This window comes from Vespa crabro, chromosome 6 (genome assembly GCF_910589235.1).
Source record: "Vespa crabro chromosome 6, iyVesCrab1.2, whole genome shotgun sequence".
In the NCBI taxonomy this organism is placed as follows: domain Eukaryota; kingdom Metazoa; phylum Arthropoda; class Insecta; order Hymenoptera; family Vespidae; genus Vespa; species Vespa crabro.
The window spans coordinates 6,941,689-6,965,637 of NC_060960.1; the positions used below are offsets into that span (position 1 = coordinate 6,941,689).

The following is a 23,949-nucleotide window of genomic DNA, read 5'->3' on the forward strand; positions in this document are numbered from 1 at the left end:
TGATATTATGAGTTTCATTTGAAATTTTGAAAGGTATATCACAGGGAGCACTGCCATTGGCATCGCGACTTTCAACATAACTTTATCTTGGTTTCTCGTTTGGAATAATTTTAGCGAGCGCACACGAAAATAACGGAGTTTCGAGTTTTCCATAGTTGATCGTATACTGTCCAATTATCTAAGATAAGGATAAAATCGAGGTCGTATATATATATATATATATATATATATATATATATATATATATATATATATATTTATATATTTGTGTCCTCGACGACAAATAATTATTATTCATTAACGTGATCCACGAAGATAATGTAATAAATGTGAAAATTCTTATAAGTAATAGATTGATTTTAATTATAATAATAATTATTATTATTTATTTGTTATTATTATTATTATTATTATTATTATTATTATTATTATTATTATTATTATTATGATTATGATTATTATTATTATTATTATAAATCGAATACCAAAAAAAAAAAATTGAAGGCACGTTCTTTTTTTTTCCTCTTTTTGTTCTGTTTATTTTTTTTTTTTTTCTTTTTTTTTCTTTTTTCATTCTGATATCGGTGTTACGACAAACGAATGCCACGACTTATTTGCGATAATTTTTATTACGACATCAAAAGTGTCTCCGCGAACGATCGAAAGTCCAATTTTGTTTTTCATTTTTTTCTTGTTTTTATTTTGCGCGTAATAATCTTAATGACCTTTCGTCATTAACGCTTTTTACGATCGGATTCACGAGTTGCTTGCTACGAAGTAGAGAATACTTAAGGGAAAAAAGAAAACGATAAAGAAAAAGAGAAAGAAAAAGAAAAAGATAAAAGATAAAGGAAAGAAAAAGATAAAAGATAAAGGAAAGAAAAAGAGAAAAGGAATTACGAGAGGTAAACAGGGAGAACGATCGTGAAATTCACGCGTGGAAAAACGTGTAGGCGTGTAGACGTCTCACGCGCGAGATACGAAGCACGTCGTTCGAAAATAGTTTTATCTATAAATAGCAACGAAGAAGAAGAAGAAGAAGAAGAAGAAGAAGAAGAAGAAGAAAAAGAAGAAGAAGAAGAAGAGGAAGAAGGTTCGTGAAACATTGAATACGGAAGCGTTACGATTTGATCTTCGTGCGAATGCGAGTAAGTAGACATTATAAAGAGTTTAAAGGGTCTTAATCGTAAAAAATTAATTTATATTCTCGAGACATGTGATTTAACATTTATATAATCAAATCTTCTTTTTCTTTATCTTTCTTTTCTCTCTCTCTCTCTCTTTCTTTTTTTTTCTTTTTCTTTTTCTCTTTTGATTCTTCATTATACGCATTAATTGCGTCAAATTCGATATGTTAAATCTTATTATTCGAATGAAATTTTTCTAATGAAAATTGACCGAATGATGTGTTAAAATGAGAAATATACAATCTGTTGTTGTTTTTAAAATACTTTATCCCTTACATATATGTTTAAGCGAATAACAACGATCTCGTATTTTAAAAAGAAACGATAATTATTTAAATAATTAATTAAACTCGTTTAAAATGTATACTCGAGTATGAATTATCGATATTAGAATTTAAAATGTCGGCCGGGTCTGACATAGGCCAATGTATAAACAGTATAACGAGATACAATTAGTACGGTCAGAAGGGATTATTTATCACATAGGGCGGATCACAAAGGTACCGAGAAAGCAATCCCTTATAAATTTCTGATGTTAACTTCAGAGTGTTCGGATTTTTATATTCGAAGTCTCTTGATTTTATCGAAGAAAAAAATTTTCTCGTTGAATAGCTCGATAATGGGATTTGAATGATGGGAAAAGAAACGAGAGAAAGAAAAAAAAAACAAAAAAAAAAAAACAAAAAGAAAAACAAAAAAATAAAAAAGAAAAACAGGTAACAACAAAAAAGCGAGGAAGGAAGAAACGATTTAAAGAATTTTCACGGAATCGGATATACCATTTTTGTCCGTTCAACTTGTCTCCGATTCTCTAATGGCGTGGGCGTGGATGCAGGTGTAAAAAAAAAGAAAAAAGAAAGAAAGAGGAAAAGAGAGAAAGGTCCCTCACACTAAACGAGTTTACGGAATGGTGGAATCCAATTGCTCGTCGTGGACTCCAATCAGGGACGTTCGTTGAGAATCACAATGAACGAGATCGTTCGCGGTGGAAAAACGATCATGTGTATTTTGCTACTTTCTCAAATAAAAGAAGAAACAAAAAGGATGAAGGAGGATACTTTGAGAGACTACAAATAGCAAGTTTAAGGATACCACGTTCCTCCTTTCGTTCCCATTTTTAACCATTTTCTAAGGAAGGCACGCTCGCTAGAATTATCCCTCTATGCGCCTACTCGATGATATCGGAATACAGAATCCAGTTGGATAAACTTCAGAAATAAAAAAAAAAAAAAAAACAAACAAACAAAAGGTCATTGATTCTACGCATATCTATTATCATATTTTGTTTTGTTTTGTTTAAATCAAACACAACTAATCAATAATAAATGACACAGAGAATACGCTTGCGTTATGTAAATCAATATTTAACTCGTTAAAATAATTCCACGAGTACAAAGTTTTACGATCGTTGTAAAATATATAGAGAGTTTTTTTTTTTTTATTATTAGTGAAATTTTTAAACTATACTTCAGTCCATTTCTTTTCTTTTCTTTTCTTTTTTTTTTTATTAGTTTTTTTTACTAACTATCCAGCCTTTTATCATGAAAAAAAAAAAAGAAAAACAATCGTTGAGGATTTTAACGCGAAGAAAAATTCGACTTGTCCATTGAAAGCTATTACGTATTCGACGTAGGCATCTATATACCCCTAAAGGAATACTTATTACCTTTCCTTTCCTTCCATCGTAAGAGGTAATCGATGGGCGAGCGCTCCTGCGAATATTCAGAGAATGTTCATTAATAGGTTCGTTATGGGCCACGTGAAGTGTTCTAAACGTACGCGCAATGTTTCTCTGCATAATATTATTTATAATACGTATGATAATACAGCTCGTACGTCTTATCGATTCTCACCTCGTTTGAAACTTTACGATTTTAACATTACCGACGCCAACATGTTGTACGACGTTTCGATTGAAGATCGCCTGCATTTTTTTTTCTTTCTTTCTTTTTAATTTTCTTCTTTTATTTTATTTTATTTCTTTTTCTTTTCTTTTTTTTTTTTTTTACTTTTTCTTTTTTATTTCAACAAACGTGTCAAAACAAAACCAAAAAATTTCACTCATTTAGAAATTAAAAATAAAGGGAATTCAATTCATTAAGTAAGAAATTATAAGTCCATTAAAGTTAATCGTTGAATTAATATTTACGTAGAATATTACGAGTATTTTATATTGCAAGGTTACATCTACGATGGAATCGTAGAAAAAAATGTTTAAACAATTTTATTGATATTCGATCGTTGAATATTTAAAAGCTATTACTATCGCATAAAAAAAAAAACAAAATTAAAATTCATCGACAAATAAATATTATATATATATATATATATATCGTTACGTAAAATTTTATAAATATTTCATACGCCAAGTTATGTCTAATAAAATTTTAATAAATATACTTTCGTACAATTTTATCGATTATTCGATATCCATCGTTAAGATGGAAAATAGATAAATATACAAAAGCATATTATTATATTTCTAAACCGTCGAGAACATTTTTATCTCGCCATATGAAATTTATAAAAACACGTTTGTCGTTGTAACAACATCGAGGGTAGATACATATGTATATATCCCGTGGGAACTGGAAATTACAAGTGATATTTCCTAAAGAAAGAGTAGGTATAAGAGTAAGGAAGGAAAGAAGAAAGGAAGGAAGGAAGGAAGGAAGGAAGGAAGGAAGGAAGGAAGGAAGGAAGCAAAGGAAGGAAGGAAGGGAGGGAGTGAGGAAGGCGATAGGCCGAACATAGGACCGAAAACTTGGTGAAATCCGAAAGTGCCGAGTCGTAAAGATACGTCGAGGTGTGGGAGTTGAAGAAACTCCACGTGCGAGTCGTCGTCGTCGTCGTCGTTGTCTGGGAAAACTATGAAATTGCTTATATTTTATAAAGCTGGAAAGAGAAAGATAAAGAAATAGAGAAAGAGAGAGAGAGAGAGAGAGAGAGAGAGAGGACAAAGGGAGGTTTCTACTCGTTCTCGTCTGAGTCTCGTCTGGAACGAGGGAGAAAAAGGACTTAACTTTGGAGCTTCTTGGATACTATCGGCATGGGAATAAGAAAAAGAAAGAGAGAGAGAGAGAGAGAGAGAGAGAGAGAGAGGAATTCTGAGAAGGAGGGAAGCAACCGTTGAATAAACAAGGAGTATACGACGTTGACGTCGAATCGTATTGGTGCATGCGCGTTCAGTCAGGCATATATGCTATAAGGATCCTTTTCGAGGTGTGGCTGCCTCGACGAAAGATTAGAAACGAAAGGCCCTTTCTTTTCATTCCAATATATATATATATATATATATATATATATATATTTTTATATCTATCGGTACATATTGGTAGGTGTATATATGAAGATGTACGAAAGCATTTGCTATTGTTTATTAAAACGAGAGAGAAAGAAAGAGGGAGAGAGAGAGAGAGAGAGAGAGAGAGAGAGAGAGAGAGGGAAGAAAACGATTTGGCGAACATACATACGAACAAATTTTGGGAATCTTCCAAGGCAAACTTTGTACCCTTCGATATATTGACGTTGGCTCGTGTTCCTTTATGAGTGTCCTTGATCGAACCTCCTCCATATAGTTTTCGCAAAATGAAAGAGCGGACGGTTTGTATACGGAAGAAGTTTTTCATTGAGGTCGAATCTACTTCGTGTTAATAATAATAAAATAAGTGCTATGTTTAAACGATAAACGATGTATAATTTTAAGAAGATAATATATAATAATAACTTATCGTTGTTTTTAATAATGATTAACTATCTAAAACAAGATGATATATTAAAATTATGTTAAAGGAATTTTATATTAAGTAAACCTATGTTATCCGTTATTGTTTCTATTTTTACGTAATTTATCGACAAGTATGCATAATATTTTTTGCAACTTTTAATCCTTCTGATAATTCGCAATCTAAATGTAATTAAAGGATTAGAAAGAATACGGAACTATCGTTAGAATCTATTATATTATCACACGTGGAATTGTTTCGAATGAAGAAAAGAAAAAAGAAAAGAATAGAAAAGAAAGGAAAAAAGAAAAGAGAAAGAAAGAGCGTGGGGTGGGAAAAAAAGGGTGCTATTCGTATTTACGGACGCCATTATCTACGTAATAATCTAATCTAATCCTCATCTGAAACGGCCGAACTAGATTGACCTTTCTTTTTCCAACAAATCTCTTCGTTAGATTTACGAGACCCGCTTAAATCGGACTTTCTCTTTTTTTTTTTTTTTTTTACATCAGAGGAATTTTTTACTTCAAATAATTTCGATAATAATAAAAATAAAAGAAAAAAAAAAAAGAAAAAAAGAAAACAAAGAGAAAAGAAAAGAAAAATTACGAACGGTAAATCAATTGAACGAAAGTAGACGAAATAATTACATTGTTGCAAAGAGTCAGAATTTTATTTCACAATTATCGGACACAAGGATAATCCATAAATCGATCTAACGAATCCATTAAAGTGAGTTGGAGGTTACGATAAGAAGTAATTCAAAGGTTTTCTGTAGTACTTGACATTTGTTCGCTAGGGTGTGGTCTTATTTCTCATCGAAGGTCACTTGAAAACAAAGGAAATCGTTCGTAATATTACATAGAAAAAGAGAAAAAGAAAGAGAGAGAAAGAGAGAGAGAGAGAGAGAGAGAGAGAGAGAATAAGAGAATGAGAGAGAGAGAAGCGAAGGAGTTCTCCCGTTTAATCCAATTCCAGGCGAATCAACAAACCAACGTTGGTTTGCAAACACGTTTTCCAGACAATACCTTGCTATGTTTGCACAGAGATAGATATACACGCGTACACACACGCGTACACAAAGAAACTCGCCTGCTTACACAAATACAACGTGCACGTAGCTATCGCTACGTTCGTTTGGCGTTAACGAGATACGTTGAAGTCACGCTTCGTATCCTTCTCGTAAAATTAGTTGGCGAGACCTTACAAATTGTTTCACATTTAACATATACCTAAGTCTGACGAGGCTTCCGTTTCCTTCAAATTCGATAAACGATCATCGTTTGTCGTTCGACATTTCTCGAAGAACAGATAAATGTTTTCGTTGTTGTTTTCCACGTAGGAAAAAAAAAAAAGAAAAATAAAAGAAAAGTAAAGAAATGAGAAAAAAGGAGAGAAAGAGAGAGAGAGAAGAGAAGACAAAAGGCAAAATAAAATATAACGAACTAGAGCTTTCCCATTTTTTCCACCGACGATCGGAAAAATTCATCCGTCGAAGTTGAACTTTCCTTTTTTCCCTCCTTTGAAAAAAGAAATTCATTCGAGATTTCACGTTCGAGACACGTCCCCGTGTCTTATATTTATCTATATATCCTGCATATACCATCGACAAAAGGAGGAGGAGGAACTCGCTATCCTGTATGTAGAATCTCGTTGTGAGAAGCTCGTGTGGGAGATGAAACCCATGTTCATCGTCTATGTTTCTCTCCTCCTTCCTTTCTCTTTCTCTTTCTCTCTTTCTCTCTTTCTCATCCAGTCTCTCTTCCAGCACGTTCAGTTTCCATGTTCCTTCGACGATCCAATTTATACGGCGGATTATTCCAAGAACTGTTGAGACCAAGGGTCTACTTCCCCTCTACACTATCCATACTCCCACTCCCACTCCCACTCTCACCCTCACACCATTCCCACCCTACTTTCTTTTCTCTTCTTTTTCATTTTCTTTAGACAGAGAGATGATCGTTCCTTCTTTCTTTCTTTCTTTCTTTCTTCCTTCCTTCCTTCCTGCCGCGACATCGAATAGAGTCGCGCTATCCAAAACACGATGGTTCGTAACTCCATTATGATTTTCTTCTTTCGATCATGACCAATGTCCTCTTTCATCTACTCCGATGACAACGACAACGTTAACGACAACGTCGATGTTTTTCTTTTTTTTCTTTTTTTTCTTTTTCCTTTCTTTTTTCTTCTTCCTTTTCTTCTCGAATAAATTTTCTTCTTTCTTCTCGAACGATTTTCTTCTATTCTCTTGTTTCCCTCATTTTGATATTTCTTCTTTCATCTGCGAAATGCACGAAGATAAACGTATTAGTATACGATCGTAACGTTGTCGTGAATTTGTCTCGTCTTGTTAGATAGTTATCGTATATGTCCAAGACGAAATTTTCATTCACGAGAAGAGAACTGAGAAGATACGAACGTTTGATTTCCCTTTGAGAAATTTCTATTCGGCTTCGATTGAGAAACGAAAGAGAGGAAATGGTGGTGGATGGGACGAGGATGATGTGGGTTCGAGGACGTTCGGGATTGAATCTAATATTGTTCGTATAAATCAGCAATCGAACGTTTGTTCGAAAATCAATGGATTTTCAAATTTCTTTTCGTTACGATCCAAACACACGGAATTATGAAAGATAATTTACGCGATAAAAAAATTTCATTCATAGGAACAGTAATATATTCACATTTAACGAATATCTTGGAGGAGTATTAGAGTTAAATTGTATTTCTTTTTTTTTTTTTTAATTTTTTTTATTTCATTTCATTTATTAAAATGATAAAAAAGAGATAATCGTCGGTATTGTTCATAGTCGATTCTTTCGTCATAACAATGGACGGAGATGATAAAAAGAAAAAAAAAAAAAAACATATTTTTTATGCGAATATCAAAAAAACTTCAATCTTTTTGTATTCTTTTTGTTCAAAACGTTTATATAAAATGATAAAGTAAGAACAAGTATCAGAAATGAAAGAGGTTTTTGAGAAAAGTTTTCTAACATTGTAGGTACTAGCTTGTGTATTTGGGATAGTTCATCAAAAATTCAAAGGTTGCTCGAAGATCGAACGATACCAAGAGATACGTGCGACGAAAAGAAAAAAAAAAAAAAAAAAAAAAAAAAAAGAAAAGAAACCTAAGAAGAAGAAAAAAACGAAAGAGAGAAAGAGAAAAAGAGAAAGATAAAAGAAGAAAAGAAAAGAGAATAGGCATCGATTTCCGATTAAGGCCGTTACCGGACGGAGAGCCCTTAGGCATTTCCTATTCCGCGTTCGTGCGAGCGCCGATTCTGAATTCACGAATCAGGATTTCCTTCGAGATTTCCACGATTTTGTCCGAAGGTTTTACGAGCTACGGATTCGCTTCCATATTCCGTCGATCGGCCAACGATCGAAAGTCTTTTACTATACATTGTTCAATCCTCTTTCCTCTTTTATCTTTCTCCATTGTCATCAGAAAAATTGTTAAATCATGCAAACGAAATTATAATTTCATTCGAATATATTTCCCAATCTAATCTAAACCCTTGGAAAAGTTTTACTTTGTGAAAATTAATATTTTTATAATGATCTTTTCGTATATTTATGATAACTAATAAGAAAAGGGAAAAAAAGAAAGTAAAGAAAAAGAGAAAAGAAAAGATCGATTTATCTCTTCGAAACATCTAACTCTTTTATTTCAATAATCATATTCATCTATCTATCTATCTATCTATCTATCTATCTATCTATCTATCTATCTATCTAGTAACTCTACGTACAAATTTTTCTTCGATTTCCAATCTGAGCCATTGGAAAATATTCGAATATGCATTTACGATCTTATATATCTATATATCAGGATATCTAAAATTTTTTCGAACTAGTATTCAAAGGTTAAATAAAAAAAGAAAGAAAAAAAAAAAAAAAAGAAGAAAAAAAGAAAAAAGAAAAGAAATGAAAGAATAAAAATAGGTTGTAGTATAGCAGATAGATATAAAAGGTTAACTTAAGAGCCACGAATAGGAACACGATTGTACGACGACGTGGTAAGCGTGAACGCAGACGGTTTCTGGCACTTTAGAAGGAGGATTTACGTCCCTCTGTCGAGACGTAAACAATGCGTGAGAGTCAGCGATAAATCCGCAGGGGTTCCCTTGTGCCATAAGTTATCTAGGTCTAGGAAATAGCCGTTCACCATACTCTATCGTTGGACATTACATGGCCCGCATTACCTTAGTCGCCGTGATATTACGCTGGAGACGAATTGTTCTTAGATGATAATAAAGGATACCGTTAACTCTTTTTTTTTTCTTTTTCTTTTTTTTTTTCTTAAAAATTTTAATAGCCCTTCTCTCGTAAGATATTAACAAAAAGGAAAAAAATTTTACCTCGTATACTACGTAACTACTAATTGTTAAATTTTATCAAAAAAGGGATCGTAGTAACCGTGATATTCGCACGTTCAACCTATTATTATTTCGTATAGTTCATCGTTAATAATTGATAACGCAAAGTGAAATACGTTTCCGTAGATTACAATTTTCTTTCTTTTCTTTTTTCTTTTTTCTTTTTTTTTTTTTTTTTTTTTTTTTAATATTCCTTCTTATCATCCCTCTTTCTCTTTCTATTTTTCTACTTTTATTTCTTTCTTTCTCTCTTTTTTTTTTTTTTCTTTTTCTTTTGTATTCGATTTCTAATATAAACGATATAAGACGTTCCATCACGGTGAATATATCATAAATATTTTCAAAGAAATTATCATCCTTTTTAACGTAGAATTTCTTTCACAAATTATTATTAGATTCGTCGTATTTTGAAAATAAAAATATTCCTTACGGTACTCTGCCGAAACATGTCAGTTTATTTTTCTAAGTATCATTGACGTTAAGCGAGACAAGGTCGAAGACACAAACGTCAATAACGATATATCATCGGCCCTTATATCGTCGGAGATCACGTTTAAAAAGTTAAATGGTCTACGACCTTTCAGCAATTATCTCTCATTGACACGTTACTATACATAATTGAGCGCTTTGTCGGATATTATGTACTTACATACATGCCGTGCTTTTCAAATCTCTCGAGTAACAATCTCCGATTTTTATTTAACTTTTCTTTTATTTTTCTATTTTCTTTCTTTCTTTCTTTCTCTTTTTTTTTTTTGTTCGATAACAAATTAATATTTATTATGTATAATAAATAAGAAAAATTTAATCTTAACTGACCTATCAAATTCATTTAAATTTATATCTATATATATATACTTGTTACTTTATTGACAATTATTTTATCAATAAAACCATAATTATCTTATATCTTAATTCATATTGAATAAATAATAATAATAATAATAATAATAATAATAATAACGAAAAAAGAAGAAAAAGATTATAAAACGATCTATAAATATTTCACTTTTAATTAGATATCTTACTCCATTCTAAAGTAAAATTATATTATTATTATTAATATTCTTATTATTATTATACTTTATTAACTTGCAAACAGTTATGATGTAAGGTTGTTCTATGTAATAAGAAAAACAAATGTTATATTAAAGATTATTTAAAAATATAAAATATATATATATATATATATATGAAAATTGCAAGAAAAAATAAAACAAAGAAAAAAATAAAACAAAAGAAAAAGTGAACGTTACAAGGCGAAAATATCTTTTCGCGATTACGTAGGTGACGAGAAAAAAGAACCGACGGCTGTCCGACAACGAATGACGAAAGATAGAGAAGAGTGTGCCTTTTGCGTTTTCCGCGACATATACATAATAGACCGGAGCATAAATAAATTATACTGAGTAACTATAAAACGCGTTTAATTTATTTTAACTGCGCCATATAACGTGGCCATATAAATTTCGTTTCGCTGACAAGTTGCTTCCAACTTGCAAGTGGTTTTCTCTCTCTCTCTCTCTCTCTCTCTCTCTCTCTCTCTCTCTCTCTCTCTCTCTTTCTCACTCTCATTTTTATCATTTTTTCATTCAATCATTTCATACAAATTTTCTTCTTACGTTTACAACGTCTTTTCTCATATCTCTTTCTTTCTTTCTCTCTCTCTCTCTCTCTCTCTCTCTCTCTCTCTCTCTCTCTCTTTTGTTTTTTGCACCATTTCTTAATCGTTGGCAAAGTAACTTTATTATTTTCCCAATTCACGTCTGTCCTTCCAAGGAAATAAATTTTTCAGTGTAAATAATATGTCTATAGTGGATATAGTTTTTTTTTTCTTTTTTTTTTTTTTTTTTTTTATTTCAATAATTATCCCGAGTATGGAGAAGAAGAAGAACAAAAAAGAAAAAAGAAAAAAGATCTCAATGATTACCGAACGATTTACATTAACTCGTTGCGAAAAACAGAAAATGGAAGAAGTACTTAATTTACCATAATTATAATTCGCGTATTTTACTAAGGTTAATTAGTTTAACGATCCTAATGATATCTATTCATGATAGAGAATGTTAAAGAATGTTTGTTACGCGTTAACGTTAGCGTTGTATTGTTTTATTATTATCTAGATAGATTTCACGATCGGTAAAACGAAAGCGTTGGATTTATGAAAAATAAACAATGACGTTCTATAAGTCAAAAGCAACGATCAATTTTCTTCTGTTTTTTCTTCTTTTCTTTTTTCTGTTTTTTTTTCTTTCTTCTTTTTTTTTTTTTTCTTGTTAAGAACAATGGCTACACGTTGAAGAGAAATTTTTTGTCGAACTTCGAGCAAAGAAAAAGTAGGATCGATGGAAAAAAGAAAGAAAGAGTTAACTCTTTCTAAAGGGATAAGAATCCTTTAACCTAGCGAAGCCTTTTTTTTACAAGCCCTTTAAATGAGAGACTTTCACCCAACCCTTTTAGCCGAAAGTCAAGCGGACCTATCCATAAATACACTTTCACTATTTTCTAAATGCTTTTCTTACCCCCAATCCTTTTTTCATTTCTTTTTACACAATTTCACGAAAGATTTCACTTTCTTCTTCTTTTCTTTTCTTTTTTTTTTTTTTTTTTTTTTTTTTTTTTCCATTGATTCCCATAAAAAGTATCGTACCTTAAAGATTCTAAGAGATATAACGTAGATTATAGAATACATTTCAATCGGTTTGAGTACCGTCGTCTTACTAATTTTAGAAAGTATTTAATTTTAAAACGTTCAATTAATATTATCGCCATTAAAAGTCGAAAATCGTACATCGGTAAATCGTAAGATTGCGTGATATTTAATTAATAATATTATGCAAGAGAACGAAAGAAAGAGACAGAGAGAGAGAGAGAGAGAGAGAGAGAGAGAGAAGGAGATTGTCTATAAAATGAACGAAAAGTAGAATGATATTAAATAATAATTTATTGATCAATCCATGATGGATATTTGTAATGAGACATTTAGATAGAGGCAAAACATGAATCATTATAGAAAATATTGATTAATGATACATGGCTATCATCCTTTATATATATATATATTTTTTTTTTCATTAAACAATCATTTCTCTTTTCAGATTACTCGAGGTTAAACCAAGTCGTCGATTTTCTGATTTTCACCAGAGGTGAGTAAAATTTTCGAATAATTCAAGATATTATTTTGTTTTAATAATACTGAAAGTAGATTGTCGAGAGAAAACGTTATCCGTCGGAAGTGACTTAATACGAGTGTAACAGATTCCTCAACATTTACGATAGAATAAAATAATAATGCGTCAAAGAAATAGATTGAATTTGCAAGAAATTGGCTATAATACGGTAGTAAACTATTCTAGTAAATATTCTTCCAATGTAACTATCAGCTTTCCAATCGACAACTATGAGAAACAAACGCGAGAAAATCTTACGTATATATATATATATATATATATATATATATATATATATATATATACGTACAATATTTGTATCATTTTCTGAGAAATCTCCATTGCGATTTAAATTGACGATATAAGAACGACGAATGTTCAATGACCAGTGTCATTTATTTCACCTTATTATCGAGACGCGAGATTATCATTACATTGAACGGAGTAACGAAACGTACGTATAATCAAATAATAACAGAGATCAAAAGAAAGCGAGTCAAGCGATTGAGAAATATTTTCATAATGAGAAGCAACCTTTAAGAATTTTTTTATTTTCATTATATTCTTGGAATTCTATTAAATACGATAATATGTCTACGATCTATACGATGTATTCATATCTTTTTCTAACAACTACTCTGATTATACTAATTGTATACAATTTCTCTCTCTCTCTCTCTCTCTCTCTCTCTCTCTCTCTCTCTCTCTCTCTCAAGAAAACGTGCTACGTAAGTTAAGTACGAAGACATATCACGTTGGAAATAAATTCTCTCTTCATTTCATTGACAAGCTCCGTAAACGTCTATAAGGCTGATTACTCAGTTAGATGTAAAGCGTTAAAAAAAAAAAGAGAAGAAGAAAGAAAAAGAAAAAGAAAAAGAAAAAGAAATACCAAGTGCAATATAAAATTTATTACTTCCTTAAAAGGGCAGTTCATAAAAGGATTATAAGGAGAATGGGGGAGGTAAAAAGTAACGCGGCATTATAAATTCACTCCTCCTTCGAATAATTTAACTAACGACGTTGCCGAGAATGTGATGGCGGCCGTGGTTAACATAGGAAAGGTGGCAATAGTGATGACGGTGGTGGTAGTGACGGGGAGACGGCGGCTACTTTCGAAACACAAACCAAGAACGCGGTACTTTGCACTTTGCGACACACCCTGTGCCGTTAATTCGTTACTTTACTTCACCCTTTACCGTGAGCAGCCACGATTTTCGCGGCAATTTATAGTAGCCGATATCGTCGATGACCATTTGTATTCGCGAACGAGCCCGACCTTCTCCCTCTCCCTCTTTCAATCTCCCCCCACCCCACCCCGCCCCGCCCCCTCTCTCCCTCTTTTTCCCTTTCTTTCCCTCTTCCTTCGTCACATTCTCCTTCTTCCCTTTCTCTTTCCTTATCTCGTTTAACTTTTTTTTTTCTTCCTTTTTCTTTTCTTCTTAATTCTTTTTTTTTTCTTTTCTTCCTTTCTTTTCGGGGTTTTTTCTTTTATTTACTTCTTTCTATCTTTCTTCCATACTTTTTTTTTTCTTTCTCGCCAGCGATCTCGAAAGACGAAAAATGTCCGATGACCATCTCTCCTCGGCTTCGAACGAACACACTCGCACCCCGCGACAACGCGATCCGGTACACCTTTTTATGGTTCGCTCGACGCGCGCATGCACTTTGCGCTTCGCCTCAAGCTCGATACCTATCTCTTGTCGCACGCGAATGTGAAATAAGAAAAAGAGAGAAAGTAGAGGAGACAGGTGGAAATTAATTAAGGGGGACTCGTACATTCGCCATTAATTTCAAGTTTTATCGCGGTAAAAACGATTACTATTACATTTTATTTCGAATTAATTAACGATCCCCAAGGACACTCGTTGTGATGTCCCCACGTGAGAATTATCTATAAACTATTCGATTATTAAATGCCATTGAAATTTTTTAATCCTACGCTTTGTCTTTTCGTTTCATTTCTTTTTCCCTCCCTTTTTTTTGCCTTTTCTTTTCTTTTTGATTATTATTATTATTATTATTATTATTATTATTATTATTATTATAATTAATCTTAAATTCGAACGAGAAAGAGAAAGAGAGAAAGAAAGAGAGAGAGAAATAATAAGCAATAAACAGTGTCCTCAATTACGTTTTCATTAAAAGAAAAAATAAAAGAAAAAAAAGGAAAGAGAGAAAGAAAGAAAGAAAAGAAAACAGAAAAAAAAGAAAACAGATACCTAATCTATGCAACGATAATTACGTGAAATCGAATTTTTATTGGAATTCCGTGTTTCTTTGCTCGTTTATATACTGACGTTTTCGCTCGAAAAGACCTCGGGGAGCGATCGTTAATTAGCTTACCACCTTCCAAGCAAGAGAATTTATTATCGTCTCACTTCATTCTTAATACCGCGAAATCCGTTAAGTTGTTATAAGTTTAAATCGTTAAGCTTAAATTATAGCCTGTATATAACAGAATCGCAATCAAGGCACACGGTTTCATCTTCGCGGGTATGTACCGACGTGGTGTTCGGCCAGATACTTATACGTATGACAAATATTTTTATTATTATTTTATAGATATATAGGTATATATATATATATATATATATATATGTTCAAAAAAAAAAAATGCTCAAGCAAGGGGCGAGTTTATACTTTTGAGAAGAACAATATATGCCGTCGAATAATAAATATCGTGCTTTCTTTCATCATTCCTATTTGCGTAGAAGAAAAAGAAAAAGAAAAAGAAAAAAAAAAAAAAAGAAAAAGAAAAAAAGACCAAACGAACAAACAAACAAAAATAAAAAACAAAAACAAAGCCAAAGAAAGAAGAATGCAAAGATCCTAAGTAAGGAAAGAGCAATAAACAGAAAAAGAAAAAAAAGCGTACCTTCCGTAAGAAACATTTGTTCGAAAATTAATTTTCGATATCTTTTTCTTTTCTTTTTTTTTTCTTTTGCTTTTTTTTTCTCTATTCTTTTTTCTTTTTCTTTTCTTTTCTTTTTTTTTTTTTTTTTCGTTTTGTTCTTTCTCTCTCCCGTGAATAATAAAATACGTGCCGCAAATCGGTATTCGATTGATTGAAATTTCGCAGCACTTGTGTCACTCGCGTGCGCAAAATTTTAACCGTATATATATAGAAATTCGAAAGAATTAATTCGTGCATCATATTATAAAACAAACATTCGATGGTTACATATCGGTTAGACGAAGAAAGTCTTTCGAACACTAAAAGAGACGCGGATGCTGCATTTTCTTTGCCATGGTTTCTCCCATGATGGCTGACTACACGGCGCCACCCTTCTCTCCGACTCTTCCATACAGGCATCGCCCGTTTGTAACACGCCTCTCTTTCTCTCTTTTTCTTTCTCTCTTCATTTCCCTCTCTCTCTCTCTCTCTCTCTTTCTCTCTCTCTTTTTCTCTTTCTCTCTTTCTTGCTCCCTCTCGAGCAAGCTAGAATTACGGTCCAGAAGGACCTACCTAACTTGACCTAACTCTTACTTAAGCTCCGTTTCGTACGATGCGGCCATGTTGCTCCGAGGGTTGGGCCACCAAAAGAGGACGACGACTCATTGGCCGACAAGAGAGACAGAGATGAGAGACTTCTCTTGTGTTAGAACGAGAGAGAGAAAGAGTGAGAGAGAGAGAGAGAGAGAGTGAAACACATTTTTTTCTATTCGTCTCTTTTTCTTTCTTCGTCGGCATTTCTTCTTTAATCCCCTTTTCTATATATATATATATATATATATATATATATATATATATTTTTTTTTTTTTTTCCTTTTCTTTTATCTCCATCTTCCTTCTAACAATGTCCCTTTCTTTCTTTCGCGTTATATCCTTCTCTACCAAGAACCATTTATATATCATAGGCTTTTAAAATAATTACATTGTTTTAAGTGCCTCGATATATGCCGGCACATTTTTATAGATACCTACAAACTCCCGAAATATTCGATTATTATCGTCAAGATGTAACACGTTTCTACGTTCAATTAGAAAATTTAAATTGACAATTAATATATAAATCAATGAAAAAATTCTTTGATAATCAAGGATTCAAAGGATAAAAATTAATTCGATATTTATATCGATTGTTTCGTTCATCGATCAATGACATTAGAACGAACCTTCTTTATTATGCATGTACGATGTCGATAGGAAATAGTACGCGTTAAGTATATGTAAATGGATGGAAGAAAAGATAAAAAATAAACAAGTAATCAGCTGATATTAGGTATTAGGAAAAGTCTTGAATGAGAACGATTAGGTACGTGTTAATATCTTGACAAGATATGATCGAGTATTTTTCTTTTTTTTTTTTTTTTCTTTTTTTTTTCCTTTTTTTTTTAAATCGACTCACCTTGCAACATCCATTGACACTCGTATTTATTTTTCAAGGATACGGATAAACATGAGAACGCGACGATAAAACACTAGTTCGTTCGTTCACGTGTACGAGCAAACTGAAACAACATCGAAGTTCATACGTAACAACGACAAAACACACATTCGTACTTATCCCTTCTCCGACAAATTTTTTTCTCCCCAACTTTCTAAACTTTTACCCCTTTTTATCGATGGAGAGGGGAAGAATTTTTAACTTTCTCCAACCCTTTTGCCCAATATTACCTACGAGCGACCTTTTTACCCCATTTAAAGAAGGTAACTAAAGAACGAACTTTCTCCTTCAATCATATTTTTCTTCGTTCGTGTCGTTAAAACGAGCTCTTATTCTTTTTACTTTTCTTTCTTTCTTTCCTTTTTTTTCTTTTTTTTTTCAAAAATGTCAAAAATCCCTACCCCCACGGTACATCCCACGGTTTTCAAATTTTCTTTCACTACGTCCAATTTTCCGTTCACATTGTCTCTGTATACTTTATAAAAAAAAAAAAAAAAAAATAAAAAAAAAAAATAAAAAAAAATAAAAAAAAAAAATAAAAAAAAAATAAAAAATAAAAAAGGAAACAATTGTCAGAAACAGTGTGTAGAGTAACTTCACTGAAGTGCACACAGATCCGTTCGAATTGGTCGCGTCGGTAAAGAGAGTACGGTCGGTACGATGATTATTTGCTTGTTTGTTCGATCAGATAATCTTGCTTTTCTATCTCGATCGATTTCACAAAATTATTTTTCCTATCGTCTTAATAAAACATATAACGTCGAGATGTTAAGTAATATACACGTTCTGTATCACTCTACGTTTATTCTAACGAGCAACGACTATGTCTTCTCATACGCTAATGTTCGTTACGAGTAACTGTATGACGTAAGGGCGATTAGGATTACGTAATCGTAGGTCGACGATTAGATGATAGCTATTATGGAACCCAAGCGTATCTCTAATTTAACTGTCTGCTATAACTACGGCAAGAATCATTTTGATTCGTCAACGGACGGATCTCGTTGTGGATTGAGTTTGCCTTGGGAAAATGTTTCTAATGCACGAACGCATTTCTCAAATCGATTGTTCAAATCTTCGCAGTGGGTATGTTAAAACGAATTGAAACAGAACCTTTCAATTTAACGTAGAATTTATTTATATATTTGTCATCATTAATCACGTGTATGTACTTCGCTGAAATCGTCATATTTAAGTACGTACGTACGTATACGTCGATATTTATTACAATCGTCATTCGATAAGAATTAATTCATGTTCATGTTTTGTTTAATTGATAAAATAAAGGTCATACGAATGCAAAAAATAATAATATTATCACGAACGTTATTATAAGCTCTTTTATAAAAAGTATTTACATTGTAATTAAAAATCTTCGATTTTAATACGTAACTTTGAACCTGATAAAGAACAATCAGAATTGTTTCGATAAGAATGACTCATAGAGATTACATTTGTTTAGAAATGAAATAATGAATACATCGGATTATTGGATTTAATCTAATACAATGTTTAATCTATTCTTATTTAAACCATCACGATATCTACAACGTCTATTATTTAATTAAGCGATCGTCTTAATATCTAATTGCGCACAAATCATTATAGAAGTGTTATATCGAAAATATTTGAAGAGATTACGAAGAGACGATACGGATGATGGTGATGATGATGATAATGATGAGGATGATCCAAGTGACGAGAGAAATCCATCGTAGACCGGTGTAGCCTCCTGTTACGTATACTGAAGGTATACCGGACAGGAATACACTCAGGATACATTCAGTATACGTACAGGGGGTTTCACATACTTTGTCGAGACTTCATCGAGACATCATTGAAGATTGGAAGATGTTCGCCGATCATCAAATCCAAGATCATTTTGGTACTGTCATGTAGCAACCAGATATAACAATAACTCTGAGTCTAGAAACTGCTGATCACCATTCAAAGGACCGCTTTGATTCTTTTAAACTTTTCTATTTGTATTACGAGGAAGACAGCTTTATCGTTCTTCAAAGTTGACTGCGTATATCAGGTAAGTGTCATCTTCTCTTCATTCAGAGTTTTATTTTGTACAGGTATCGATCCTTGATATGTGTGCGATTACTTCCTGGATCACCTGTAAATAAAAAAAAAAAAGAAAAGAAAACAAACAGTCGTAATCTTTATCGTGGATATAAATTGGAAAAATGGTAAAAGAAAGAAAAAAGGAATAAAGGTATTAAAAAAGAAAAGAAAAAAGAAAAAAAAGAAAAAGGAAATAAGAATGAAGGTAAACATAAAAATAAAAACAAAAACAAAAATAAAACGAAAAGAAAGAAAATTGTTTTGAATGTTTAATCGAACAGTAACGATAAAAATTTTCAATGATATTACGAATACGTCCACGAGTAGAGTAAGGACACCCAACATGCAGCAATGTCTGACCGGTTGCCTACTGTTTAGGGGATCGCGAGTGGTCGTTCCCACAAAATACTACGAGTTAGCTTGAGGTAAGAGAGCCGATCGATACTGGCACACGTATCGGTGACGCGGCTCGTTGCACGTCCGAGCGCTTAGGCGCTCTCTAGTCGAAATTCGAAGGTAAACGAGGGAAAATCGATCGGTAGAGAAAGAGAGAGAGAGAGAGAGACAGAGAGACAGAGAGAGAGAGAGAGAGAGAGGAGTGGGGGAAGAGAGAGAATCTTTACGATAAGATATCTACATACGGCAAGAGAGCTGACTGTGACTGACTAACTGACTGACCTGACGTGTGGTCGTTCGTTCCATTATTTTGCCGATGTTCTCGATAGTTCGTCCCAATTGTATTGTTGTCAAAAGTCGGAGGAACCTTACGAAATAGCTTCCTCACGCGCGAAATTATTGCGCTTTTTTTTTTCTCCTTTCCGAGAAAATCCAACGAGGTAGGAAGTTAGATGATAAGAGACGAGACGAGACAAGTCGAATCGAATCGAATCGAGTCGAGTCGAATCGAGTCGAGCCAAGCCGAGCCGAGCCGCATACCTCGAACGACGTTCACGGTGGATGTGCCGCGACTCCATTCGCGAACTGCTGCAAGATCAGCGGTAGCAGTAGAGGCAGAGGCAACGATGGTGGCGGTGGTGGCAGGAAGGAGACGACGAGCCATCAGAGTGAGAGAGAAAGAGAGAGAGAGAGAAAGAAAGAGAGAGAATGAGAGAGAGAGAGAGAGAAACAAAGAGCGAAAGAGTGTACAAAAGAGATAGAGAGAGATAGAGAGAGAGTAAGAGAGAGAGAGAGAGAGAGAATGAGAGTAAAGAGAAGAAAAAGGAAGCAGCCGATTTCGAAGAGGACTCGTCGCGTTAGCTCGAACCGTGACGCGTCTCGCGTTCGACTGTCGGCGTCTGGCAGCGTCGCGGCGCCCGAGGCGGCGTCACGATGATATCGAAGGCTCTCTCCTGTCCGTCCTCTGTCTCTCCTCGTGTCCTTCGCGGTTTTCTCCTCCGCCACCACCACCACCACCACCACCACCACCACCACCACCACCACCACCACCACCACCACACCAGCACTACTACTTCTGCTATTACTACTAGTACTACTACTACTACTACTACTACTACTAGTACTACTACTACTACTACTACTACTACTACTACTACTACCACTACTACTACCAATACCGAGATTCATCCTCTGAGAGGACCCTCGTCCTCCTTCTCCCGGGAACAACACGACGAAGACTACGAGGAAAACGAATCTTCCTGTGAGCTCCCTATGAACGTACGAGAGAGAAAGAGAGAGAGAATAGAATAGAAAAAGAGGGAGATGCTAGGTACCGGGCTGCGCTTACGACGCCGACGCTCGTCATCGTCGTCGTTGTCGTCGTCGTCGTCGTCGTCGTCGTCGTCCTTGCGCTCGCGCGCCCACACACATATATACATGCGAAAGAGTAGTATGGATGCCTATACAGTGGAATTACATCGAGCCGGGGTAGAAAATCTACGGGAGGGGCGACTCTTGATAACGCGCAGGGTCGAACTACCCCTCTCTCTATCTCTATCTCTCTCTTTTTCTCCTTCCCTCTCTCTCTCTCTCTCTCTCTCTCCCTCTATCTTTCTCGTTTTACTACCCCAGGCTACCGTCTCCCTCCGTCCTGGATGATTTGAGTGGAAAACGTGCGCGCGACACCTCTACCACCACCGCCACCACCACCACCACCACCATCACCACCACCACCACCACCACCACCACTATCACTACCACCAGCATCACCAGCTGCTTGCTACCCCTGGATATAGCGTATACTGGCGCCACCATACGGCCTTTTATGGCAAATGCTTCGTCCCCTGGCCAGTGACGTCTCTCTCTCTCTCTCTCTCTCTCTCTCTCTCTCTCTCTCCTTCTTTTTTTTTTGCTCTCGCTTCGATGTCATTCCTCCTCTTCTTCTCCTACTTTTTTCCTCTTTGTTCTGCATTGCACGAGACACAGACTCTCCCTCTCGACCATTCGACTCGCATTCGCCCATGTAACTCGACGCCAAGGAGAATTATTAATTCGTGCGGCAGCCTTGCCTTTGCTTGCACTTCGACAACCACGCAGAGGCATTTGCTGCTTCGCGTTCTCTTCTATCTGTGAACAAGAATAGACCAGAAGTCGAATTTACTTTCTTTTCTTTCTCTTAACCTTTTTTTTCTTTTCTTTTCTTTCTTCTCCTTCCTTTCGTTCCTTTTTTTTTCTTTTTTTAAAAATTTACTTGCACTACTCCCTCCGCATATATATATATATATATATATATATATATATATATATATATATATAATCCTTCTCGATTGTTTAAAAATTTTTCCTTATTCCATTAAAAGAAATTTATTAACTCGAAAGTCAAGAAATAATGTTACGCAAAGTATACTCGAACGATTTCGATTGAACCGACTTTCGATTGATTCTTATGATGACGATTGTACGTTCAACGTTTTTATTATCGTCTGGATATAATTTATTTTAAGTATATAGATAATAAAATAAAAAAAAAAAAAAAGTCTACATACTTTCTTCATTGTCATATCATTTGTCATACCTATTTCGGATCACTCGACAAAATTTTAGGCGCGAGCCTTTAATAGAAAGCGTGCCGCTCGTGGGATTTGCTCGATTTTTATAGCTCTTTTACGAGCCTTCGAGAGAAACGGTAAAACGAGAAACGGGACCACTTTTGCCGCATCTTAGACAGCGATCGTCCGTCTTTGACGATGCGAGATAGATACGCGCGGGAAAGCCGCGAATTAGGTTTGCGTATTGATGATTAATAAAAAAAAAAAAGAAAAAAAAAAAAAAAAAAGAAAGTAAAAGTAATAATTACTTATACTGAAATAACTGATAGCTCTACTTTTAAAAGTAGATAATCATATTATCGAACGTTTGATTATTATATCTTTTTAAATGATCGATGAAAAGAATTCGATCGTACTGAACATTTGTTTGCACAGTGAATAGCTTTTGTCATTTTGTTTGTACGTTCGAAAAAAAAGAAAGAAGAAAAAGAAAAAAAGAGAAGAAAAGAGGGAAAAGTAAAATTTCACGTCGCATTGAACAATAATACATTTAATTACTTGGATCTAATGATAAATATACAATTTCTCGATGAATCCAACGATCGAAAAATTATACAAATATATTTTAATTAAATAGAAATGTTATACCTTTTGGATTCGAACGAAGTATCTTGTTTGCTGCTGCCATCTATAGGGGTTACCCTCAAGTGAATCTTCGTGAACGCGGGAGCTTCTTGTGTCGAGTATCGGGTATTGATGTCCTTTAAAAAAGGAATTCGAGCGAATCGATCCAACGTTAAGCTCGATATATTAGATTCTATTTGTTCCCAGTACTTTCGTTCTTTGATCAATTCAAAACGTCGTCATCATGTAATATAGATAAGCCCATATCTGGATCTGGATAAAAACAAAGAAATTTTAATTCAACAAATTTTTTTTCTTCTCTTTTCTATCAGCTTATCAAACGATTTTCTTATGTCAATATTTCTTTCTTTCTCTTTTTTTTTTTTTTTCTTCTTCTTCTTTTACGATACTTCCTCTCCACAGATTAACGGAACGAAGTGTCGAATTTGTAAAAAAGGAAAAATAAAAAAAAAGAAAAAATAAAAAATGTGAAAAATTTCGACTCGACCATATTCGAATATGATTTATCTTTTTACAGTTAGACGGAGAACTCGCCAATAGGTAAAACTATCGGCCTACCTACCTTCCGCATTTTATTAGTCATAGTTAAAACGTTAAACGCCTCTCTCACAATGGTTGGACACCCGGAAAGTGTATTTTACGAGGCGACTAACGGAGTGAAAATCGTGCTTCCTCGGAGTATTCGGCAAAAGGTGGGGGGGGGGGGAGGAGAGGGGAAGGTACTTTTATGGATGCGAATCGAGAGACGACAGGTAAAATGTACCTTTGGATATCTTTAAAAATACTTCCACGAACTTTTCATAAATAGAACTTTTCGAAAATTTCTTTTATATGTATAAAAAAAAAAATTTCTCATCGCTTAAAACTCGCAAAGAATAATTCATTTAAAGTAATATCAATAAGTTGAGAAACTGTGTACGCTTTCGATTCAAAAGGCATCCAATAAATTTGGGACATTTTAAACGCCATTAAAACTCTTCGAGATTGCTTCTACGACCTTGGCCTTGGTCAATCGTAAAATCTTTTCTCTTTCTCTCTCTCTCTCTCTCTCTATCTCTCTCTCTCTCTCTCTCTCTCTATCTATCTATCTATCTATCTATCTATCTATGTATCTATCTTTCTTATCGAACATTTAAACGAAGGTAAGAGAGAAAAAAGACGAGATATTTAAATTTCTACAAAGTGGAAACTCTAAAATATGAAAAGTAGAGAAAGAAGGAGAATGAAAAATAAGAGTGAACACGTCCCGAGATTTGTGACGTTTAATTAAGCGATATCACATGATATAAAGTATGATCGCTTACTATGGTAACTCTTGGAACTTAATCGGTCGACTCGGCTAAAAAGAAAGGAGAAATAAGGCCATCGATAGAAAATTTGATCCCTTATGGCTCATCTCTCTCTCTCTTTCTCTCTCTTTCTCTCTCTCTCTCT

At 33.9% G+C, this 23,949-nt stretch overlaps 1 protein-coding gene and 1 long non-coding RNA gene across 3 annotated transcripts in view; one reads left to right on the forward strand and one right to left on the reverse strand.

Annotated features, from left to right (window-relative positions):
* The window catches only part of LOC124425101 (homeotic protein ultrabithorax-like), a 487,023-nt gene that overhangs the window by 103,053 nt on the left and 360,021 nt on the right, over nucleotides 1-23,949 (forward strand). For both annotated transcript variants that reach the window (XR_006942425.1, XR_006942424.1), the window contains exon 3: nucleotides 12,393-12,440. The gene's annotated coding sequence lies outside the window, so the exon portion shown is untranslated. The remainder of the gene's footprint in view (nucleotides 1-12,392; nucleotides 12,441-23,949) is intronic.
* On the reverse strand, nucleotides 17,969-19,991 carry LOC124425103. Its single transcript, XR_006942427.1, has 2 exons — nucleotides 19,604-19,991; nucleotides 17,969-18,977 (listed from the first exon to the last, which is right to left on the reverse strand). It is a non-coding gene; the product is annotated as an uncharacterized LOC124425103 (long non-coding RNA).